The sequence below is a fragment of the Elgaria multicarinata genome, chromosome 2 (assembly GCF_023053635.1).
Source record: "Elgaria multicarinata webbii isolate HBS135686 ecotype San Diego chromosome 2, rElgMul1.1.pri, whole genome shotgun sequence".
Lineage (NCBI taxonomy): Eukaryota > Metazoa > Chordata > Lepidosauria > Squamata > Anguidae > Elgaria > Elgaria multicarinata.
In genome coordinates, this window is record NC_086172.1 from 1,516,219 (window position 1) to 1,541,660 (window position 25,442).

The following is a 25,442-nucleotide window of genomic DNA, read 5'->3' on the forward strand; positions in this document are numbered from 1 at the left end:
CCTGGAGACCATGTTTCAATGTATACGCGTATTGGCCTGTTTTGATGGGGATGGACAGATAATGCTTTTCTCTTAAAAAGGGCTTATTAATGAGATGTTACCAGTGACTTCAGAAACGCTCAATCTCCTGCAGTATAGTAGAGATTCCAATAGATTGCCTTATTATAGAGTGTAAATAGAATTGGCAACAAAACAAAAACTTTCCTCATGTTTATAAAGAAACACGAAAATAGTCCTACTCAGAGTAGACCCATGGAAATGCATTGGAAACCAGGCCGTGAGAACGGGTTTCAATGTAAATCAGTAGATTGGCATGCGTTTCTCTTAAAAAGGACTTTTTGTGATATGTTACCAAAAACGCTCAGACAACTGCAATATATAGTAAAGACTCCTGTGGAACGTTTGATTGAAGGGTTTAACTAGAATTGGCAACAAAACACAAAACTTACGTTATGTATATAAAGAAACACGAAAATAGTCCTACTCAGAGTAGACCCATGGATGCGCAGTGGAAACCAGGCCTGGAGAACATGTTTCAATGTATACGCGTATTGGCCTGTTTTGATGGGGATGGACAGATAATGCTTTTCTCTTAAAAAGGGCTTATTAATGAGATGTTACCAGTGACTTCAGAAACGCTCAATCTCCTGCAGTATAGTAGAGATTCCAATAGAGTGCCTTATTACAGAGTGTAAACAGAATTGGCAACAAAACACAAAACTTACGTTATGTATATAAAGAAACAAGAAAATAGTCCTACTCAGAGTAGACCCATGGAAATGCATTGGAAACCATGCCGTGAGAACGGGTTTCAATGTAAATCAGTAGATTGGCATGCGTTTCACTTAAAAAGAACTTTTTGTGATATGTTACCAAAAACGCTCAGACTGCTGCAATATATAGTAAAGACTCCTGTGGAACGTTTTATTGAAGGGTTTAACTAGAATTGGCAACAAAACACAAAACTTACGTTATGTATATAAAGAAACAAGAAAATTGTCCTACTCAGAGTAGACCCATGGAAATGCATTGGAAAGCAGGCCGTGAGAACGGGTTTCAATGTAAATCAGTAGATTGGCATGCGTTTCTCTTAAAAAGGACTTTTTGTGATATGTTATCAAAAACGCTCAGACTACTGCAATATATAGTAAAGACTCCTGTGGAACGTTTTATTGAAGGGTTTAACTAGAATTGGCAACAAAACACAAAACTTACGTTATGTATATAAAGAAACAGGAAAATAGTCCTACTCAGAGTAGACCCATGGATGCGCATTGGAAACCAGGTGTGGAGAACATGTTTCAATGTATACGCGTATTGGTCTGTTTTGATGGGGATGGACAGTTAATGCTTTTCTCTTAAAAAGGGCTTATTAATGAGATTTTACCAGTGACTTCAGAAACGCTCTATCTCCTGCAGTATAGTAGAGATTCCAATAGAGTGCCTTATTACAGAGTGTAAACAGAATTGGCAAAAAAACACAAAACTTACGTTATGTATAAAAACAAGAAAATAGTCCTACTCAGAGTAGACCCATGGAAATGCATTGGAAACCAGGCCGTGAGAACGGGTTTCAATGTAAATCTGTAGATTGGCATGCGTTTCTCTTAAAAAGGACTTTTTGTGATATGTTACCAAAAACGCTCAGACTGCTGAAATATATAGTAAAGACTCCTGTGGAACGTTTTATTGAAGGGTTTAACTAGAATTGGCAACAAAACAAAAAACTTACGTTATGTATATAAAGAAACACGAAAATAGTCCTACTCAGAGTAGACCCATGGAAGCGCATTGGAAACGAGGCCTGGAGAGCATGTTTCAATGTATACTCGTATTGGCCTGTTTTGATGGGGATGGACAGATAGTGCTTTTCTCTTAAAAAGGGCTTATTAATGAGATGTTACCAGTGACTTCAGAAACGCTCAATCTCCTGCAGTATAGTAGAGATTCCAATAGAGTGCCTTATTACAGAGTGTCAATAGAATTGGCAACAAAACACAAAACTTACGTTATGTATATAAAGAAACAAGAAAATAGTCCTACTCAGGGTAGACCCATGGAAGCGCATTGGAAACCAGGCGTGGAGAACATGTTTCAATGTAAATCAGTAGATTGGCATGCGTTTCTCTTAAAAAGGACTTTTTGTGATATGTTACCAAAATCGCTCAGACTACTGCAATATATAGTAAAGACTCCTGTGGAACGTTTTATTGAAGAGTTTAACTGGAATTGGCAACAAAACACAAAGCTTACGTTATGTATATAAAGAAACACGAAAATAGTCCTACTCAGAGTAGACCCATGGAAGCGCATTGGAAACCAGGCCTGGAGAACATGTTTCAATGTTTACTCGTATTGGCCTGTTTTGATGGGGATGGACAGATAATGCTTTTCTCTTAAAAAGGGCTTATTAATGAGATGTTACCAGTGACTTCAGAAATGCTCAATCTCCTGCAGTATAGTAGAGAATCCAATAGAGTGCCTTATTACAGAGTGTAAATTGAATTGGCAACAAAACACAAAACTTTCCTCATGTATATAAAGAAACAAGAAAATAGTCCTACTCAGAGTAGACCCATGGAAATGCATTGGAAAAAAGGCCGTGAGAACGGGTTTCAATGTAAATCTGTAGATTGGCATGCGTTTCTCTTAAAAAGGACTTTTTGTGATATGTTACCAAAAACGCTCAGACTACTGCAATAAATAGTAAAGACTCCTTTGGAACGTTTTATTGAAGGGTTTAACAAGAATTGGCAACAAAACACAAAACTTACGTTATGTATATAAAGAAACAAGAAAATAGTCCTACTCAGAGTAGACCCATGGATGCGCATTGGAAACCAGGCCTGGAGAACATGTTTCAATGTATACGCGTATTGGCCTGTTTTGATGGGGATGGACAGATAATGCTTTTCTCTTAAAAAGGGCTTATTAATGAGATGTTACCAGTGACTTCAGAAACGCTCAATCTCCTGCAGTATAGTAGAGATTCCAATAGAGTGCCTTATTACAGAGTGTCAATAGAATCGGCAACAAAACAAAAACTTTCCTCATGTTTATAAAGAAACAAGAAAACAGTCCTACTCAGAGTAGACCCATGGAAATGCATTGGAAACCAGGCCGTGAGAACGGGTTTCAATGTAAATCAGTAGATTGGCATGCGTTTCTCTTAAAAAGGACTTTTTGTGATATGTTACCAAAAACGCTCAGACTACTGCAATATATAGTAAAGACTCCTGTGGAACGTTTTATTGAAGGGTTTAACTAGAATTGGCAACAAAACAAAAAACTTACATTATGTATATAAAGAAACACAAAAATAGTCCTACTCAGAGTAGACCCATGGATGCGCATTGGAAACCAGGCCTGGAGAACATGTTTCAATGTTTACGCGTATTGTCCTGTTTTGATGGGGATGGACAGATAATGTTTTTCTCTTAAAAAGGGCTTATTAATGAGTTGTTACCAGTGACTTCAGAAATGCTCAATCTCCTGCAGTATAGTAGAGATTCCAATAGAGTGCCTTATTACAGAGTGTAAATTGAATTGGCAACAAAACACAAAACTTTCCTCATGTATATAAAGAAACAAGAAAATAGTCCTACTCAGAGTATACCCATGGAAATGCATTGGAAAAAAGGCCGTGAGAACGGGTTTCAATGTAAATCTGTAGATTGGCATGCATTTCTCTTAAAAAGGACTTTTTGTGATATGTTACCAAAAACGCTCAGACTACTGCAATATATAGTAAAGACTCCTGTGGAACGTTTTATTGAAGGGTTTAACTAGAATTGGCAACAAAACACAAAACTTACGTTATGTATATAAAGAAACAGGAAAATAGTCCTACTCAGAGTAGACCCATGGATGCGCATTGGAAACCAGGCCTGGAGAACATGTTTCAATGTATACGCGTATTGGCCTGTTTTGATGGGGATGGACAGTTAATGCTTTTCTCTTAAAAAGGGCTTATTAATGAGATTTTACCAGTGACTTCAGAAACGCTCAATCTCCTGCAGTATAGTAGAGATTCCAATAGAGTGCCTTATTACAGAGTGTCAATAGAATCGGCAACAAAACACAAAACTTTCCTCATGTTTATAAAGAAACACGAAAATAGTCCTACTCAGAGTAGACCCATGGAAATGCATTGGAAACCAGGCCGTGAGAACGGGTTTCAATGTAAATCAGTAGATTGGCATGCGTTTCTCTTAAAAAGGACTTTTTGTGATATGTTACCAAAATCGCTCAGACTACTGCAATATATAGTAAAGACTCCTGTGGAACGTTTTATTGAAGGGTTTAACTAGAATTGGCAACAAAACACAAAACTTACGTTATGTATATAAAGAAACACGAAAATAGTCCTACTCAGAGTAGATCAAAGGAAATGTATTGGATACCCGTCCGTGAGAACGCTTTTAAATGTAAAGCAACATATTGGCCTGTTTTGAGGGGGATGGACAAATATTGCGTTTCTCCTGTGGACATTTTGTGTAATGTTATCAATGACGTCAGAAACTCTCAATCTCCTGCAGTATAGTAGAGATTCCAATAGAGTGCCTTATTACAGAGTTTAAATAAAATTGGCAACAAAACACAAATCTTTCGTCATGTTTATAAAGAAACACGAAAATAGTCCTACTCAGAGTAGACCCATTGGCAACAAAACATAAAAACTACGTTATGTGTGTAATGAAACACGAAAATAGTCCTACCCTGAGTAGACCCATCGAAATGCATTGGAAACCAGGCCATGAGAACGCGTTTAAAAGTAAATAAGTATATTGCGCAGGTTTTGATGCAGATGGAAAGATAATGCGTTTCTCTTAAAAAGTACTTTTTATGAAACGTTACCAATGAAGTCAAAAATGCTCATTCTCCTGCAGTATAGTGGAGATTCCAATGGAGTGCTTTATTACAGAGTTTAAGTAGAATTGGCAACAAAACACAAAAACTACGTCATCTATCTAAAGAAACACAAAAATAGTCCTACTCAGAGTAGGCCCATGGAAATGCATTGGAAACCTGGCCTTGTGATTGCTTTTCAATGTAAATCAGTTTATTTGCATGTTTTGATGGGGATGGACAGATATTGTGTTTCTATTAAAAAGGACTTTTTGTGATACGTTACCAGTGAAGTGAACAACGCTCAAACTACTGCAGTGTAGTAAAGACTCCTGTGGAACGTTTTATTGCAGAGTTTAAATAGAATTGGCAACAAAGTACAAAACTTACGTCATGTTTTTAAAAAATGACTAAAATAGTCCTACTCAGGGTAGACCCATGGAAATGCATTGGAAACAAGGCCGTGAGAAAGGGTTTCAATGTATATCAGTAAATTGGTATGCGTTTCTCTTAAAAAGGACTTTTTGTGATATGTTACCAAAAACGCTCAGACTACTGCAATACATAGTAAAGACTCCTGTGGAACGTTTTATTGAAGGGTTTAACTAGAATTGGCAACAAAACACAAAACTTACGTTATGTATATAAAGAAACACGAAAATAGTCCTACTCGGAGTACACCCATGGAAGCGCATTGGAAACCAGGCCTGGAGAACATGTTTCAAGGTATACGCGTATTGGCCTGTTTTGATGGGGATGGACAGATAATGCTTTTCTCTTAAAAAGGGCTTATTAATGAGATGTTACCAGTGACTTCAGAAATGCTCAATCTCCGGCAGTATAATCGAGATTCCAATAGAGTGCCTTATTACAGAGTGTAAATAGAATTGGAAACAAAACAAAAACTTTCCTAATGTTTACAAAGAAACACGAAAATAGTCCTACTCAGAGTAGACCCATGGAAACGCATTGGAAACCAGGCCGTGAGAAGGGGTTTCAATGTAAATCAGTAGATTGGCATGTGTTTCTCTTAAAAAGGACTTTTTGTGATATGTTACCAAAAAGCTCAGACTACTGCAATATATAGTAAAGACTCCTGTGGAACGTTTGATTGAAGGGTTTAACTAGAATTGGCAACAAAACACAAAACTTACGTTATGAATATAAAGAAACAAGAAAATAGTCCTACTCGGAGTAGACACATGGAAACGCATTGGAACCCTGGCCTGGAGACCATGTTTCAACGTATACGCCTATTGGCCTGTTTTGATGGGGATGGACAGATAATGCTTTTCTCTTAAAAAGGGCTTATTAATGTGATGTTACCAGTGACTTCAGAAATGCACAATCTCCTGCAGTATAGTAGAGATTCCAATAGAGTGCCTTATTACAGAGTGTAAATAGAATAGGCAACAAAACACAAAACTTACGTTATGTATATAAAGAAAAAAGAAAATAGTCCTACTCAGAGTAGACCAATGGAAACGCATTGGAAACCAGGCCTGGAGACCATGTTTCAATGTATACGCGTATTGGCCTGTTTTGATGGGGATGGACAGATAATGCTTTTCTCTTAAAAAGGGCTTATTAATGAGATGTTACCAGTGACTTCAGAAACGCTCAATCTCCTGCAGTATAGTAGAGATTCCAATAGATTGCCTTATTATAGAGTGTAAATAGAATTGGCAACAAAACAAAAACTTTCCTCATGTTTATAAAGAAACACGAAAATAGTCCTACTCAGAGTAGACCCATGGAAATGCATTGGAAACCAGGCCGTGAGAACGGGTTTCAATGTAAATCAGTAGATTGGCATGCGTTTCTCTTAAAAAGGACTTTTTGTGATATGTTACCAAAAACGCTCAGACAACTGCAATATATAGTAAAGACTCCTGTGGAACGTTTGATTGAAGGGTTTAACTAGAATTGGCAACAAAACACAAAACTTACGTTATGTATATAAAGAAACACGAAAATAGTCCTACTCAGAGTAGACCCATGGATGCGCAGTGGAAACCAGGCCTGGAGAACATGTTTCAATGTATACGCGTATTGGCCTGTTTTGATGGGGATGGACAGATAATGCTTTTCTCTTAAAAAGGGCTTATTAATGAGATGTTACCAGTGACTTCAGAAACGCTCAATCTCCTGCAGTATAGTAGAGATTCCAATAGAGTGCCTTATTACAGAGTGTAAACAGAATTGGCAACAAAACACAAAACTTACGTTATGTATATAAAGAAACAAGAAAATAGTCCTACTCAGAGTAGACCCATGGAAATGCATTGGAAACCATGCCGTGAGAACGGGTTTCAATGTAAATCAGTAGATTGGCATGCGTTTCACTTAAAAAGAACTTTTTGTGATATGTTACCAAAAACGCTCAGACTGCTGCAATATATAGTAAAGACTCCTGTGGAACGTTTTATTGAAGGGTTTAACTAGAATTGGCAACAAAACACAAAACTTACGTTATGTATATAAAGAAACAAGAAAATTGTCCTACTCAGAGTAGACCCATGGAAATGCATTGGAAAGCAGGCCGTGAGAACGGGTTTCAATGTAAATCAGTAGATTGGCATGCGTTTCTCTTAAAAAGGACTTTTTGTGATATGTTATCAAAAACGCTCAGACTACTGCAATATATAGTAAAGACTCCTGTGGAACGTTTTATTGAAGGGTTTAACTAGAATTGGCAACAAAACACAAAACTTACGTTATGTATATAAAGAAACAGGAAAATAGTCCTACTCAGAGTAGACCCATGGATGCGCATTGGAAACCAGGTGTGGAGAACATGTTTCAATGTATACGCGTATTGGTCTGTTTTGATGGGGATGGACAGTTAATGCTTTTCTCTTAAAAAGGGCTTATTAATGAGATTTTACCAGTGACTTCAGAAACGCTCTATCTCCTGCAGTATAGTAGAGATTCCAATAGAGTGCCTTATTACAGAGTGTAAACAGAATTGGCAAAAAAACACAAAACTTACGTTATGTATAAAAACAAGAAAATAGTCCTACTCAGAGTAGACCCATGGAAATGCATTGGAAACCAGGCCGTGAGAACGGGTTTCAATGTAAATCTGTAGATTGGCATGCGTTTCTCTTAAAAAGGACTTTTTGTGATATGTTACCAAAAACGCTCAGACTGCTGAAATATATAGTAAAGACTCCTGTGGAACGTTTTATTGAAGGGTTTAACTAGAATTGGCAACAAAACAAAAAACTTACGTTATGTATATAAAGAAACACGAAAATAGTCCTACTCAGAGTAGACCCATGGAAGCGCATTGGAAACGAGGCCTGGAGAGCATGTTTCAATGTATACTCATATTGGCCTGTTTTGATGGGGATGGACAGATAGTGCTTTTCTCTTAAAAAGGGCTTATTAATGAGATGTTACCAGTGACTTCAGAAACGCTCAATCTCCTGCAGTATAGTAGAGATTCCAATAGAGTGCCTTATTACAGAGTGTCAATAGAATTGGCAACAAAACACAAAACTTACGTTATGTATATAAAGAAACAAGAAAATAGTCCTACTCAGGGTAGACCCATGGAAGCGCATTGGAAACCAGGCGTGGAGAACATGTTTCAATGTAAATCAGTAGATTGGCATGCGTTTCTCTTAAAAAGGACTTTTTGTGATATGTTACCAAAATCGCTCAGACTACTGCAATATATAGTAAAGACTCCTGTGGAACGTTTTATTGAAGAGTTTAACTGGAATTGGCAACAAAACACAAAGCTTACGTTATGTATATAAAGAAACACGAAAATAGTCCTACTCAGAGTAGACCCATGGAAGCGCATTGGAAACCAGGCCTGGAGAACATGTTTCAATGTTTACTCGTATTGGCCTGTTTTGATGGGGATGGACAGATAATGCTTTTCTCTTAAAAAGGGCTTATTAATGAGATGTTACCAGTGACTTCAGAAATGCTCAATCTCCTGCAGTATAGTAGAGAATCCAATAGAGTGCCTTATTACAGAGTGTAAATTGAATTGGCAACAAAACACAAAACTTTCCTCATGTATATAAAGAAACAAGAAAATAGTCCTACTCAGAGTAGACCCATGGAAATGCATTGGAAAAAAGGCCGTGAGAACGGGTTTCAATGTAAATCTGTAGATTGGCATGCGTTTCTCTTAAAAAGGACTTTTTGTGATATGTTACCAAAAACGCTCAGACTACTGCAATAAATAGTAAAGACTCCTTTGGAACGTTTTATTGAAGGGTTTAACAAGAATTGGCAACAAAACACAAAACTTACGTTATGTATATAAAGAAACAAGAAAATAGTCCTACTCAGAGTAGACCCATGGATGCGCATTGGAAACCAGGCCTGGAGAACATGTTTCAATGTATACGCGTATTGGCCTGTTTTGATGGGGATGGACAGATAATGCTTTTCTCTTAAAAAGGGCTTATTAATGAGATGTTACCAGTGACTTCAGAAACGCTCAATCTCCTGCAGTATAGTAGAGATTCCAATAGAGTGCCTTATTACAGAGTGTCAATAGAATCGGCAACAAAACAAAAACTTTCCTCATGTTTATAAAGAAACAAGAAAACAGTCCTACTCAGAGTAGACCCATGGAAATGCATTGGAAACCAGGCCGTGAGAACGGGTTTCAATGTAAATCAGTAGATTGGCATGCGTTTCTCTTAAAAAGGACTTTTTGTGATATGTTACCAAAAACGCTCAGACTACTGCAATATATAGTAAAGACTCCTGTGGAACGTTTTATTGAAGGGTTTAACTAGAATTGGCAACAAAACACAAAACTTACGTTATGTATATAAAGAAACAAGAAAATAGTCCTACTCAGAGTAGACCCATGGAAGCGCATTGGAAACGAGGCCTGGAGAGCATGTTTCAATGTATACTCGTATTGGCCTGTTTTGATGGGGATGGACAGATAGTGCTTTTCTCTTAAAAAGGGCTTATTAATGAGATGTTACCAGTGACTTCAGAAACGCTCAATCTCCTGCAGTATAGTAGAGATTCCAATAGAGTGCCTTATTACAGAGTGTCAATAGAATTGGCATCAAAACACAAAACTTACGTTATGTATATAAAGAAACAAGAAAATAGTCCTACTCAGGGTAGACCCATGGAAGCGCATTGGAAACCAGGCGTGGAGAACATGTTTCAATGTAAATCAGTAGATTGGCATGCGTTTCTCTTAAAAAGGACTTTTTGTGATATGTTACCAAAATCGCTCAGACTACTGCAATATATAGTAAAGACTCCTGTGGAACGTTTTATTGAAGAGTTTAACTGGAATTGGCAACAAAACACAAAGCTTACGTTATGTATATAAAGAAATACGAAAATAGTCCTACTCAGAGTAGACCCATGGAAGCGCATTGGAAACCAGGCCTGGAGAACATGTTTCAATGTTTACTCGTATTGGCCTGTTTTGATGGGGATGGACAGATAATGCTTTTCTCTTAAAAAGGGCTTATTAATGAGATGTTACCAGTGACTTCAGAAATGCTCAATCTCCTGCAGTATAGTAGAGAATCCAATAGAGTGCCTTATTACAGAGTGTAAATTGAATTGGCAACAAAACACAAAACTTTCCTCATGTATATAAAGAAACAAGAAAATAGTCCTACTCAGAGTAGACCCATGGAAATGCATTGGAAAAAAGGCCGTGAGAACGGGTTTCAATGTAAATCTGTAGATTGGCATGCGTTTCTCTTAAAAAGGACTTTTTGTGATATGTTACCAAAAACGCTCAGACTACTGCAATAAATAGTAAAGACTCCTTTGGAACGTTTTATTGAAGGGTTTAACAAGAATTGGCAACAAAACACAAAACTTACGTTATGTATATAAAGAAACAAGAAAATAGTCCTACTCAGAGTAGACCCATGGATGCGCATTGGAAACCAGGCCTGGAGAACATGTTTCAATGTATACGCGTATTGGCCTGTTTTGATGGGGATGGACAGATAATGCTTTTCTCTTAAAAAGGGCTTATTAATGAGATGTTACCAGTGACTTCAGAAACGCTCAATCTCCTGCAGTATAGTAGAGATTCCAATAGAGTGCCTTATTACAGAGTGTCAATAGAATCGGCAACAAAACAAAAACTTTCCTCATGTTTATAAAGAAACAAGAAAACAGTCCTACTCAGAGTAGACCCATGGAAATGCATTGGAAACCAGGCCGTGAGAACGGGTTTCAATGTAAATCAGTAGATTGGCATGCGTTTCTCTTAAAAAGGACTTTTTGTGATATGTTACCAAAAACGCTCAGACTACTGCAATATATAGTAAAGACTCCTGTGGAACGTTTTATTGAAGAGTTTAAATGGAATTGGCAACAAAACACAAAACTTACGTTATGTATATAAAGAAACACGAAAATAGTCCTACTCAGAGTAGACCCATGGATGCGCAGTGGAAGCCAGGCCTGGAGAACATGTTTCAATGTATACGCGTATTGGCCTGTTTTGATGGGGATGGACAGATAATGCTTTTTTCTTAAAAAGGGCTTATTAATGAGATGTTACCAGTGACTTCAGAAACGCTCAATCTCCTGCAGTATAGTAGAGATTCCAATAGAGTGCCTTATTACGGAGTGTAAACAGAATTGGCAACAAAACTTGCGTTATGTATATAAAGAAACAAGAAAATAGTCCTACTCAGAGTAGACCCATGGAAATGCATTGGAAACCAGGCCGTGAGAACGGGTTTCAATGTAAATCAGTAGATTGGCATGCGTTTCTCTTAAAAAGGACTTTTTGTGATATGTTACCAAAAACGCTCAGACTACTGCAATATATAGTAAAGACTCCTGTGGAACGTTTTATTGAAGGGTTTAACTAGAATTGGCAACAAAACACAAAACTTACGTTATGTATATAAAGAAACAGGAAAATAGTCCTATTCAGAGTAGACCCATGGATGCGCATTGGAAACCAGGTGTGGAGAACATGTTTCAATGTATACGCGTATTGGCCTGTTTTGATGGGGATGGACAGTTAATGCTTTTCTCTTAAAAAGGGCTTATTAATGAGATTTTACCAGTGACTTCAGAAACGCTCAATCTCCTGCAGTATAGTAGAGATTCCAATAGAGTGCCTTATTACAGAGTGTAAACAGAATTGGCAACAAAACACAAAACTTACGTTATGTATATAAAGAAACAAGAAAATAGTCCTACTCAGAGTAGACCCATGGAAATGCATTGGAAACCAGGCCGTGAGAACGGGTTTCAATGTAAATCAGTAGATTGGCATGCGTTTCTCTTAAAAAGGACTTTTTGTGATATGTTACCAAAAACGCTCAGACTACTGCAATATAAAGACTCCTTTGAAACGTTTTATTGAAGGTTTAACTAGAATTGGCAACAAAACACAAAACTTACGTTATGTATATAAAAAAACACGAAAATAGTCCTACTCAGAGTAGACCCATGGAAGCGCATTGGAAACCAGGCCTGCAGAACATGTTTCAATGTATACCCGTATTGGCATGTTTTGATGGGGATGGACAGATAATGCTTTTCTCTTAAAAAGGGCTTATTAATGAGATGTTACCAGTGACTTCAGAAACGCTCAATCTCCTGCAGTATAGTAGAGATTACAATAGAGTGCCTTATTACAGAGTGTCAATAGAATCGGCAACAAAACACAAAACTTACGTTATGTATATAAAGAAACAAGAAAATAGTCCTACTCAGAGTAGACCCATGGAAATGCATTGGAAACCAGGCCGTGAGAACGTGTTTCAATGTAAATCAGTAGATTGGCATGCGTTTCTCTTAAAAAGGACTTTTTGTGATATGTTACCAAAAACGCTCAGACTACTGCAATATACAGTAAAGACTTCTGTGGAACGTTTTATTGAAGAGTTTAACTAGAACTGGCAACAAAACACAAAACTTACGTTATGTATATAAAGAAACACGAAAATAGTCCTACTCAGAGTAGACCCATGGATGCGCATTGGAAACCAGGCCTGGAGAACATGTTTCAATGTATACGCGTATTGGCCTGTTTTGATGGGGATGGACAGATAATGCTTTTCTCTAAAAAAGGGCTTATTAATGAGATGTTACCAGTGACTTCAGAAACGCTCAATCTCCTGCAGTATAGTAGAGATTCCAATAGAGTGCCTTATTACAGAGTGTCAACAGAATTGGCAACAAAACACAAAACTTACGTTATGTATATAAAGAAAAAAGAAAATAGTCCTACTCAGAGTAGACCCATGGAAATGCATTGGAAACCAGGCCGTGAGACCGGGTTTCAATGTAAATCTGTAGATTGGCATGCGTTACTCTTAAAAAGGACTATTTGTGATATGTTACCAAAAACGCTCAGACTGCTGCAATATATAGTAAAGACTCCTGTGGAACGTTTTATTGAAGGGTTTAACTAGAATTGGCAACAAAACACAAAACTTACGTTATGTATATAAAGAAAAAAGAAAATAGTCCTACTCAGAGTAGACCCATGGAAATGCATTGGAAAACAGGCCGTGAGAACGGGTTTCAATGTAAATCAGTAGATTGGCATGCGTTTCTCTTAAAAAGGACTTTTTGTGATATGTTACCAAAATCGCTCAGACTACTGCAATATATAGTAAAGACTCCTGTGGAACGTTTTATTGAAGAGTTTAACTAGAATTGGCAACAAAACACAAAACTTACGTTATGTATATAAAGAAACACGAAAATAGTCCTACTTAGAGTAGACCCATGGATGCGCATTGGAAACCAGGCCTGGAGAACATGTTTCAATGTATACGCGTATTGGCCTGTTTTGATGGGGATGGACATATAATGCTTTTCTCTTAAAAAGGGCTTATTAATGAGATGTTACCAGTGACTTCAGAAACGCTCAATCTCCTGCAGTATAGTAGAGATTCCAATAGAGTGCCTTATTACAGAGTGTCAATAGAATCGGCAACAAAACAAAAACTTTCCTCATGTTTATAAAGAAACAAGAAAACAGTCCTACTCAGAGTAGACCCATGGAAATGCATTGGAAACCAGGCCGTGAGAACGGGTTTCAATGTAAATCAGTAGATTGGCATGCGTTTCTCTTAAAAAGGACTTTTTGTGATATGTTACCAAAAACGCTCAGACTACTGCAATATATAGTAAAGACTCCTGTGGAACGTTTTATTGAAGGGTTTAACTAGAATTGGCAACAAAACAAAAAACTTACATTATGTATATAAAGAAACACAAAAATAGTCCTACTCAGAGTAGACCCATGGATGCGCATTGGAAACCAGGCCTGGAGAACATGTTTCAATGTTTACGCGTATTGTCCTGTTTTGATGGGGATGGACAGATAATGTTTTTCTCTTAAAAAGGGCTTATTAATGAGTTGTTACCAGTGACTTCAGAAATGCTCAATCTCCTGCAGTATAGTAGAGATTCCAATAGAGTGCCTTATTACAGAGTGTAAATTGAATTGGCAACAAAACACAAAACTTTCCTCATGTATATAAAGAAACAAGAAAATAGTCCTACTCAGAGTATACCCATGGAAATGCATTGGAAAAAAGGCCGTGAGAACGGGTTTCAATGTAAATCTGTAGATTGGCATGCATTTCTCTTAAAAAGGACTTTTTGTGATATGTTACCAAAAACGCTCAGACTACTGCAATATATAGTAAAGACTCCTGTGGAACGTTTTATTGAAGGGTTTAACTAGAATTGGCAACAAAACACAAAACTTACGTTATGTATATAAAGAAACAGGAAAATAGTCCTACTCAGAGTAGACCCATGGATGCGCATTGGAAACCAGGCCTGGAGAACATGTTTCAATGTATACGCGTATTGGCCTGTTTTGATGGGGATGGACAGTTAATGCTTTTCTCTTAAAAAGGGCTTATTAATGAGATTTTACCAGTGACTTCAGAAACGCTCAATCTCCTGCAGTATAGTAGAGATTCCAATAGAGTGCCTTATTACAGAGTGTCAATAGAATCGGCAACAAAACACAAAACTTTCCTCATGTTTATAAAGAAACACGAAAATAGTCCTACTCAGAGTAGACCCATGGAAATGCATTGGAAAACAGGCCGTGAGAACGGGTTTCAATGTAAATCAGTAGATTGGCATGCGTTTCTCTTAAAAAGGACTTTTTGTGATATGTTACCAAAATCGCTCAGACTACTGCAATATATAGTAAAGACTCCTGTGGAACGTTTTATTGAAGAGTAACTAGAATTGGCAACAAAACACAAAACTTACGTTATGTATATAAAGAAACACGAAAATAGTCCTACTTAGAGTAGACCCATGGATGCGCATTGGAAACCAGGCCTGGAGAACATGTTTCAATGTATACGCGTATTGGCCTGTTTTGATGGGGATGGACATATAATGCTTTTCTCTTAAAAAGGGCTTATTAATGAGATGTTACCAGTGACTTCAGAAACGCTCAATCTCCTGCAGTATAGTAGAGATTCCAATAGAGTGCCTTATTACAGAGTGTCAATAGAATCGGCAACAAAACAAAAACTTTCCTCATGTTTATAAAGAAACAAGAAAACAGTCCTACTCAGAGTAGACCCATGGAAATGCATTGGAAACCAGGCCGTGAGAACGGGTTTCAATGTAAATCAGTAGATTGGCATGCGTTTCTCTTAAAAAGGACTTTTTGTGATATGTTACCAAAAACGCTCAGACTACTGCAATATATAGTAAAGACTCCTGTGGAACGTTTTATTGAAGGGTTTAACTAGAATTGGCAACAAAACAAAAAACTTACATTATGTATATAAAGAAACACAAAAATAGTCCTACTCAGAGTAGACCCATGGAAGCGCATTGGAAACCAGGCCTGGAGAACATGTTTCAATGTTTACGCGTATTGTCCTGTTTTGATGGGGATGGACAGATAATGCTTTTCTCTTAAAAAGGGCTTATTAATGAGTTGTTACCAGTGACTTCAGAAATGCTCAATCTCCTGCAGTATAGTAGAGATTCCAATAGAGTGCCTTATTACAGAGTGTAAATTGAATTGGCAACAAAACACAAAACTTTCCTCATGTATATAAAGAAACAAGAAAATAGTCCTACTCAGAGTATACCCATGGAAATGCATTGGAAAAAAGGCCGTGAGAACGGGTTTCAATGTAAATCTGTAGATTGGCATGCATTTCTCTTAAAAAGGACTTTTTGTGATATGTTACCAAAAACGCTCAGACTACTGCAATATATAGTAAAGACTCCTGTGGAACGTTTTATTGAAGGGTTTAACTAGAATTGGCAACAAAACACAAAACTTACGTTATGTATATAAAGAAACAGGAAAATAGTCCTACTCAGAGTAGACCCATGGATGCGCATTGGAAACCAGGCCTGGAGAACATGTTTCAATGTATACGCGTATTGGCCTGTTTTGATGGGGATGGACAGTTAATGCTTTTCTCTTAAAAAGGGCTTATTAATGAGATTTTACCAGTGACTTCAGAAACGCTCAATCTCCTGCAGTATAGTAGAGATTCCAATAGAGTGCCTTATTACAGAGTGTCAATAGAATCGGCAACAAAACAAAAACTTTCCTCATGTTTATAAAGAAACACGAAAATAGTCCTACTCAGAGTAGACCCATGGAAATGCATTGGAAACCAGGCCGTGAGAACGGGTTTCAATGTAAATCAGTAGATTGGCATGCGTTTCTCTTAAAAAGGACTTTTTGTGATATGTTACCAAAATCGCTCAGACTACTGCAATATATAGTAAAGACTCCTGTGGAACGTTTTATTGAAGGGTTTAACTAGAATTGGCAACAAAACACAAAACTTACGTTATGTTTATAAAGAAACACGAAAATAGTCCTACTAAGAGTAGACCCATGGATACGCATTGGAAACCAGGCCTGGAGAACATGTTTCAATGTATACGCATATTGGCCTGTTTTGATGGGGATGGACAGATAATGCTTTTCTCTTAAAAAGGGCATATGAATGAGATGTTACCAGTGACTTCAGAAACGCTCAATCTCCTGCAGTATAGTAGAGATTCCAATAGAGTGCCTTATTACAGAGTGTAAACAGAATTGGCAACAAAACACAAAACTTACGTTATGTATATAAAGAAACAAGAAAATAGTCCTACTCAGAGTAGACCCATGGAAATGCATTGGAAACCAGGCCGTGAGAACGGGTTTCAATGTAAATCAGTAGATTGGCATGCGTTTCTCTAAAAAAGGACTTTTTGTGATATGTTACCAAAAACGCTCAGACTACTGCAATATATAGTAAAGACTCCTGTGGAACGTTTTATTGAAGGGTTTAACTAGAATTGGCAACAAAACAAAAAACTTACATTATGTATATAAAGAAACACAAAAATAGTCCTACTCAGAGTAGACCCATGGAAGCGCAGTGGAAACCAGGCCTGGAGAACATGTTTCAATGTTTACGCGTATTGGCCTGTTTTGATGGGGATGGACAGATAATGCTTTTCTCTTAAAAAGGGCTTATTAATGAGATATTACCAGTGACTTCAGAAACGCTCAATCTCCTGCAGTATAGTAGAGATTCCAATAGAGTGCCTTATTACAGAGTGTAAATTGAATTGGCAACAAAACACAAAACTTTCCTCATGTATATAAAGAAACAAGAAAATAGTCCTACTCAGAGTAGACCCATGGAAATGCATTGGAAAAAAGGCCGTGAGAACGGGTTTCAATGTAAATCAGTAGATTGGCACGCGTTTCTCTTAAAAAGGACTTTTTGTGATATGTTACCAAAAAATCTCAGACTACTGCAATAAATAGTAAAGACTCCTTTGGAACGTTTTATTGAAGGGTTTAACAAGAATTGGCAACAAAACACAAAACTTACGTTATGTATATAAAGAAACACGAAAATAGTCCTACTCAGAGTAGACCCAAGGAAACGCATTGGAAACCAGGCCTGGAGAACATGTTTCAATGTATACCCGTATTGGCCTGTTTTGATGGGGATGGACAGATAATGCTTTTCTCTTAAAAAGGGCTTATTAATGAGATGTTACCAGTGACTTCAGAAACGCTCAATCTCCTGCAGTATAGTAGAGATTCCAATAGAGTGCCTTATTACAGAGTGTCAATAGAATTGGCAACAAAATACAAAACTTACGTTATGTATATAAACAAGAAAATACTCAGAGTAGACCCATGGAAATGCATTGGAAACCAGGCCGTGAGAACGGGTTTCAATGTAAATCTGTAGATTGGCATGCGCTTCTTTTAAAAAGGACTTTTTGTGATATGTTACCAAAAACGCTCAGACTGCTGCAATATATAGCAAAGACTCCTGTGGAACGTTTTATTGAAGGGTTTAACTAGAATTGGCAACAAAACACAAAACTTACGTTATGTATATAAAGAAACAGTCCTACTCAGAGTAGACCCATGGATGCGCATTGGAAACCAGGCCTGGAGAACATGTTTCAATGTATACCCGTATTGGCCTGTTTTGATGGGTATGGACAGATAATGCTTTTCTCTTAAAAAGGGCTTATTAATGAGATGTTACCAGTGACTTCAGAAACGCTCAATCTCCTGCAGTATAGTAGAGATTCCAATAGTGTGCCTTATTACAGAGTGTAAACAGAATTGGCAACAAAACACAAAACTTACGTTATGTATATAAAGAAACAAGAAAATAGTCCTACTCAGAGTAGACCCATGGAAATGCATTGGAAACCAGGCCGTGAGAACGGGTTTCAATGTAAATCAGTAGATTGGCATGCGTTTCACTTAAAAAGAACTTTTTGTGATATGTTACCAAAAACGCTCAGACTGCTGCAATATATAGTAAAGACTCCTGTGGAACGTTTTATTGAAGGGTTTAACTAGAATTGGCAACAAAACACAAAACTTACGTTATGTATATAAAGAAACAAGAAAATTGTCCTACTCAGAGTAGACCCATGGAAATGCATTGGAAAGCAGGCCGTGAGAACGGGTTTCAATGTAAATCAGTAGATTGGCATGCGTTTCTCTTAAAAAGGACTTTTTGTGATATGTTATCAAAAGAGAGGCCACCAGTGAGGGAGGAAGCAGCAGCCAGGCATCTCTCCACCGTGCCTGGGTCCAGCTCCAGCTGAGAGCCCCCTCCCTCCTGCTACCAACTGTCTCTGCAGAGGCCACCAGTGAGGGAGGAAGCAGCAGCCAGGCATCTCTCCACCGTGCCTGGGTCCAGCTCCAGCTGAGAGCCCCCTCCCTCCTGCTACCAACTGTCACTGCAGAGGCCACCAGTGAGGGAGGAAGCAGCAGCCAGGCATCTCTCCACCGTGCCTGGGCCCAGCTCCAGCTGAGAGCCCCCTCCCTCCTGCTACCAACTGTCTCTGCAGAGGCCACCAGTGAGGGAGGAAGCAGCAGCCAGGCATCTCTCCACCGTGCCTGGGTCCAGCTCCAGCTGAGAGCCCCCTCCCTCCTGCTACCAACTGTCACTGCAGAGGCCACCAGTGAGGGAGGAAGCAGCAGCCAGGCATCTCTCCACCGTGCCTGGGCCCAGCTCCAGCTGAGAGCCCCCTCCCTCCTGCTACCAACTGTCTCTGCAGAGGCCACCAGTGAGGGAGGAAGCAGCAGCCAGGCATCTCTCCACCGTGCCTGGGTCCAGCTCCAGCTGAGAGCCCCCTCCCTCCTGCTACCAACTGTCACTGCAGAGGCCACCAGTGAGGGAGGAAGCAGCAGCCAGGCATCTCTCCACCGTGCCTGGGCCCAGCTCCAGCTGAGAGCCCCCTCCCTCCTGCTACCAACTGTCACTGCAGAGGCCACCAGTGAGGGAGGAAGCAGCAGCCAGGCATCTCTCCACCGTGCCTGGGTCCAGCTCCAGCTGAGAGCACCCTCCCTCCTGCTACCAACTGTCACTGCAGAGGCCACCAGTGAGGGAGGAAGCAGCAGCCAGGCACCTCTCCACCGTGCCTGAGTCCAGCTCCAGCTGAGAGCCCCCTCCCTCCTGCTGTCTCCTGTAACTGCTGAACTTTCCAACTAAGATTGTAGTGCCTGAATTTGCTTTCCTTTTCCCCCTCCTCCTCCTCCCTCCCAATCCCCTTTCCTTTTGTGTCATGTCTTTTAGATTGTAAGCCTGTGGGCAGGGACTGTCAAGAAATACTTTTGTAAGCCGCCATGAGAGCCTTTTTTGGCTGAATGGCGGCATAAAAATACTTAAATAAATAAAAAATAAAAAATAAATAAATAAAAACGCTCAGACTACTGCAATATATAGTAAAGACTCCTGTGGAACGTTTTATTGAAGGGTTTAACTAGAATTGGCAACAAAACACAAAACTTACATTATGTATATAAAAAAAAACGAAAATAGTCCTACTCAGAGTAGACCCATGGAAGCGCATTGGAAACCAGGCCTGGAGAACATGTTTCAATGTATACCCGTATTGGCCTGTTTTGATGGGGATGGACAGATAATGCTTTTCTCTTAAAAAGGGCTTATTAATGAGATGTTACCAGTGACTTCAGAAACGCTCAATCTCCTGCAGTATAGTAGAGATTCCAATAGAGTGCCTTATTACAGAGTGTAAACAGAATTGGCAACAAAACTTGCGTTATGAATATAAAGAAACAAGAAAATAGTCCTACTCAGAGTAGACCCATGGAAATGCATTGGAAACCAGGCCGTGAGAACGGGTTTCAATGTAAATCAGTACATTGGCATGCGTTTCTCTTAAAAAGGACTTTTTGTGATATGTTACCAAAAACGCTCAGACTACTGCAATATATAGTAAAGACTCCTGTGGAACGTTTTATTGAAGGGTTTAACTAGAATTGGCAACAAAACAAAAAACTTACATTATGTATATAAAGAAACACAAAAATAGTCCTACTCAGAGTAGACCCATGGAAGCGCAGTGGAAACCAGGCCTGGAGAACATGTTTCAATGTTTACGCGTATTGGCCTGTTTTGATGGGGATGGACAGATAATGCTTTTCTCTTAAAAAGGGCTTATTAATGAGATATTACCAGTGACTTCAGAAACGCTCAATCTCCTGCAGTATAGTAGAGATTCCAATAGAGTGCCTTATTACAGAGTGTAAATTGAATTGGCAACAAAACACAAAACTTTCCTCATGTATATAAAGAAACAAGAAAATAGTCCTACTCAGAGTAGACCCATGGAAATGCATTGGAAAAAAGGCCGTGAGAACGGGTTTCAATGTAAATCAGTAGATTGGCATGCGTTTCTCTTAAAAAGGACTTTTTGTGATATGTTACCAAAAAATCTCAGACTACTGCAATAAATAGTAAAGACTCCTTTGGAACGTTTTATTGAAGGGTTTAACAAGAATTGGCAACAAAACACAAAACTTACGTTATGTATATAAAGAAACACGAAAATAGTCCTACTCAGAGTAGACCCAAGGAAACGCATTGGAAACCAGGCCTGGAGAACATGTTTCAATGTATACCCGTATTGGCCTGTTTTGATGGGGATGGACAGATAATGCTTTTCTCTTAAAAAGGGCTTATTAATGAGATGTTACCAGTGACTTCAGAAACGCTCAATCTCCTGCAGTATAGTAGAGATTCCAATAGAGTGCCTTATTACAGAGTGTCAATAGAATTGGCAACAAAATACAAAACTTACGTTATGTATATAAACAAGAAAATACTCAGAGTAGACCCATGGAAATGCATTGGAAACCAGGCCGTGAGAACGGGTTTCAATGTAAATCTGTAGATTGGCATGCGCTTCTTTTAAAAAGGACTTTTTGTGATATTTTACCAAAAACGCTCAGACTGCTGCAATATATAGCAAAGACTCCTGTGGAACGTTTTATTGAAGGGTTTAACTAGAATTGGCAACAAAACACAAAACTTACGTTATGTATATAAAGAAACAGTCCTACTCAGAGTAGACCCATGGATGCGCATTGGAAACCAGGCCTGGAGAACATGTTTCAATGTATACCCGTATTGGCCTGTTTTGATGGGTATGGACAGATAATGCTTTTCTCTTAAAAAGGGCTTATTAATGAGATGTTACCAGTGACTTGAGAAACGCTCAATCTCCTGCAGTATAGTAGAGATTCCAATAGAGTGCCTTATTACAGAGTGTCAATAGAATCGACAACAAAACAAAAACTTTCCTCATGTTTATAAAGAAACACGAAAATCGTCCTACTCAGAGTAGACCCATGGAAATGCATTGGAAACCAGGCCGTGAGAACGGGTTTCAATGTAAATCAGTAGATTGGCATGCGTTTCTCTTAAAAAGGACTTTTTGTGATATGTTACCAAAATCGCTCAGACTGCTGCAATATATAGTAAAGACTCCTGTGGAACGTTTTATTGAAGGGTTTAACTAGAATTGGCAACAAAACACAAAACTAACGTTATGTATATAAAGAAACACGAAAATAGTCCTACTCAGAGTAGACCCATGGAAGCGCATTGGAAACCAGGCCTAGAGAACATGTTTCAATGTATACCCGTATTGGCCTGTTTTGATGGGGATGGACAGATAATGCTTTTCTCTTAAAAAGGGCTTATTAATGAGATGTTACCAGTGACTTCAGAAACGCTCAATCTCCTGCAGTATAGTAGAGATTCCAATAGAGTGCCTTATTACAGAGTGTAAACAGAATTGGCAACAAAACTTGCGTTATGAATATAAAGAAACAAGAAAATAGTCCTACTCAGAGTAGACCCATGGAAATGCATTGGAAACCAGGCCGTGAGAACGGGTTTCAATGTAAATCAGTAGATTGGCATGCGTTTCTCTTAAAAAGGACTTTTTGTGATATGTTACCAAAAACGCTCAGACTACTGCAATATATAGTAAAGACTCCTGTGGAACGTTTTATTGAAGGGTTTAACTAGAATTGGCAACAAAACAAAAAACTTACATTATGTATATAAAGAAACACAAAAATAGTCCTACTCAGAGTAGACCCATGGAAGCGCAGTGGAATCCAGGCCTGGAGAACATGTTTCAATGTTTACGCGTATTGGCCTGTTTTGATGGGGATGGACAGATAATGCTTTTCTCTTAAAAAGGGCTTATTAATGAGATATTACCAGTGACTTCAGAAACGCTCAATCTCCTGCAGTATAGTAGAGATTCCAATAGAGTGCCTTATTACAGAGTGTAAATTGAATTGGCAACAAAACACAAAACTTTCCTCATGTATATAAAGAAACAAGAAAATAGTCCTACTCAGAGTAGACCCATGGAAATGCATTGGAAAAAAGGCCGTGAGAACGGGTTTCAATGTAAATCTGTAGATTGGCATGCGTTTCTCTTAAAAAGGACTTTTTGTGATATGTTACCAAAAAATCTCAGACTACTGCAATAAATAGTAAAGACTCCTTTGGAACGTTTTATTGAAGGGTTTAACAAGAATTGGCAACAAAACACAAAACTTACGTTATGTATATAAAGAAACACGAAAATAGTCCTACTCAGAGTAGACCCAAGGAAACGCATTGGAAACCAGGCCTGCAGAACATGTTTCAATGTATACCCACATTGGCCTGTTTTGATGGGGATGGACAGATAATGCTTTTCTCTTAAAAAGGGCTTATTAATGAGATGTTACCAGTGACTTCAGAAACGCTCAACCTCCTACAGTATAGTAGAGATTCCAATAGAGTGCCTTATTACAGAGTGTCAATAGAATTGGCAACAAAATACAAAACTTACGTTATGTATATAAACAAGAAAATAGTCCTACTCAGAGTAGACCCATGGAAATGCATTGGAAACCAGGCCGTGAGAACGGGTTTCAATGTAAATCTGTAGATTGGCATGCGCTTCTTTTAAAAAGGACTTTTTGTGATATGTTACCAAAAACGCTCAGACTGCTGCAATATATAGTAAAGACTCCTGTGGAACGTTTTATTGAAGGGTTTAACTAGAATTGGCAACAAAACACAAAACTTACGTTATGTATATAAAGAAACAGTCCTACTCAGAGTAGACCCATGGATGCGCATTGGAAACCAGGCCTGGAGAACATGTTTCAATGTATACCCGTATTGGCCTGTTTTGATGGGGATGGACAGATAATGCTTTTCTCTTAAAAAGGGCTTATTAATGAGATGTTACCAGTGACTTCAGAAACGCTCATTCTCCTGCAGTATAGTAGAGATTCCAATAGAGTGCCTTATTACAGAGTGTAAACAGAATTGGCAATAAAACACAAAACTTACGTTTTGTATATAAAGAAAAAAGAAAATAGTCCTACTCAGAGTAGACCCATGGAAATGCATTGGAAACCAGGCCGTGAGAACGGGTTTCAATGTAAATCAGTAGATTGGCATGCGTTTCTCTTAAAAAGGACTTTTTGTGATATGTTACCAAAATCGCTCAGACTGCTGCAATATATAGTAAAGACTCCTGTGGAACGTTCTATTGAAGGGTTTAACTAGAATTGGCAACAAAACACAAAACTAACGTTATGTATATAAAGAAACACGAAAATAGTCCTACTCAGAGTAGACCCATGGATGCGCATTGGAAACCAGGCCTGGAGAACATGTTTCAATGTATACGCGTATTGGCCTGTTTTGATGGGGATGGACAGATAATGCTTTTCTCTTAAAAAGGGCTTATTAATGAGATGTTACCAGTGACTTCAGAAACGCTCATTCTCCTGCAGTATAGTAGAGATTCCAATAGAGTGCCTTATTACAGAGTGTAAACAGAATTGGCAATAAAACACAAAACTTACGTTTTGTATATTAAGAAAAAAGAAAATAGTCCTACTCAGAGTAGACCCATGGAAATGCATTGGAAACCAGGCCGTGAGAACGGGTTTCAATGTAAATCAGTAGATTGGCATGCGTTTCTCTTAAAAAGGACTTTTTGTGATATACCAAAAACGCTCAGACTACTGCAATATATAGTAAAGACTCCTTTGGAACGTTTTATTGAAGGGTTTAACTAGAATTGGCAACAAAACACAAAACTTACGTTATGTATATAAAAAAACACGAAAATAGTCCTACTCAGAGTAGACCCATGGAAGCGCATTGGAAACCAGGCCTGGAGAACATGTTTCAATGTATACCCGTATTGGCCTGTTTTGATGGGGATGGACAGATAATGCTTTTCTCTTAAAAAGGGCTTATTAATGAGATGTTACCAGTGACTTCAGAAACGCTCAATCTCATGCAGTATAGTAGAGATTCCAATAGAGTGCCTTATTACAGAGTGTAAACAGAATTGGCAACAAAACTTGCATTATGTATATAAAGAAACAAGAAAATAGTCCTACTCAGAGTAGACCCATGGAAATGCATTGGAAACCAGGCCGTGAGAACGGGTTTCAATGTAAATCAGTAGATTGGCATGCGTTTCTCTTAAAAAGGACTTTTTGTGATATGTTACCAAAATCGCTCAGACTACTGCAATAGTAAAGTGCTTTATTACAGAGTGTAAATTGAATTGGCAACAAAACACAAAACTTTCCTCATGTATATAAAGAAACAATAAAATAGTTCTACTCAGAGTAGACCCATGGAAATGCATTGGAAAAAAGGCCGTGAGAACGGGTTTCAATGTAAATCTGTAGATTGGCATGCGTTTCTCTTAAAAAGGACTTTTTGTGATATGTTACCAAAAAATCTCAGACTACTGCAATAAATAGT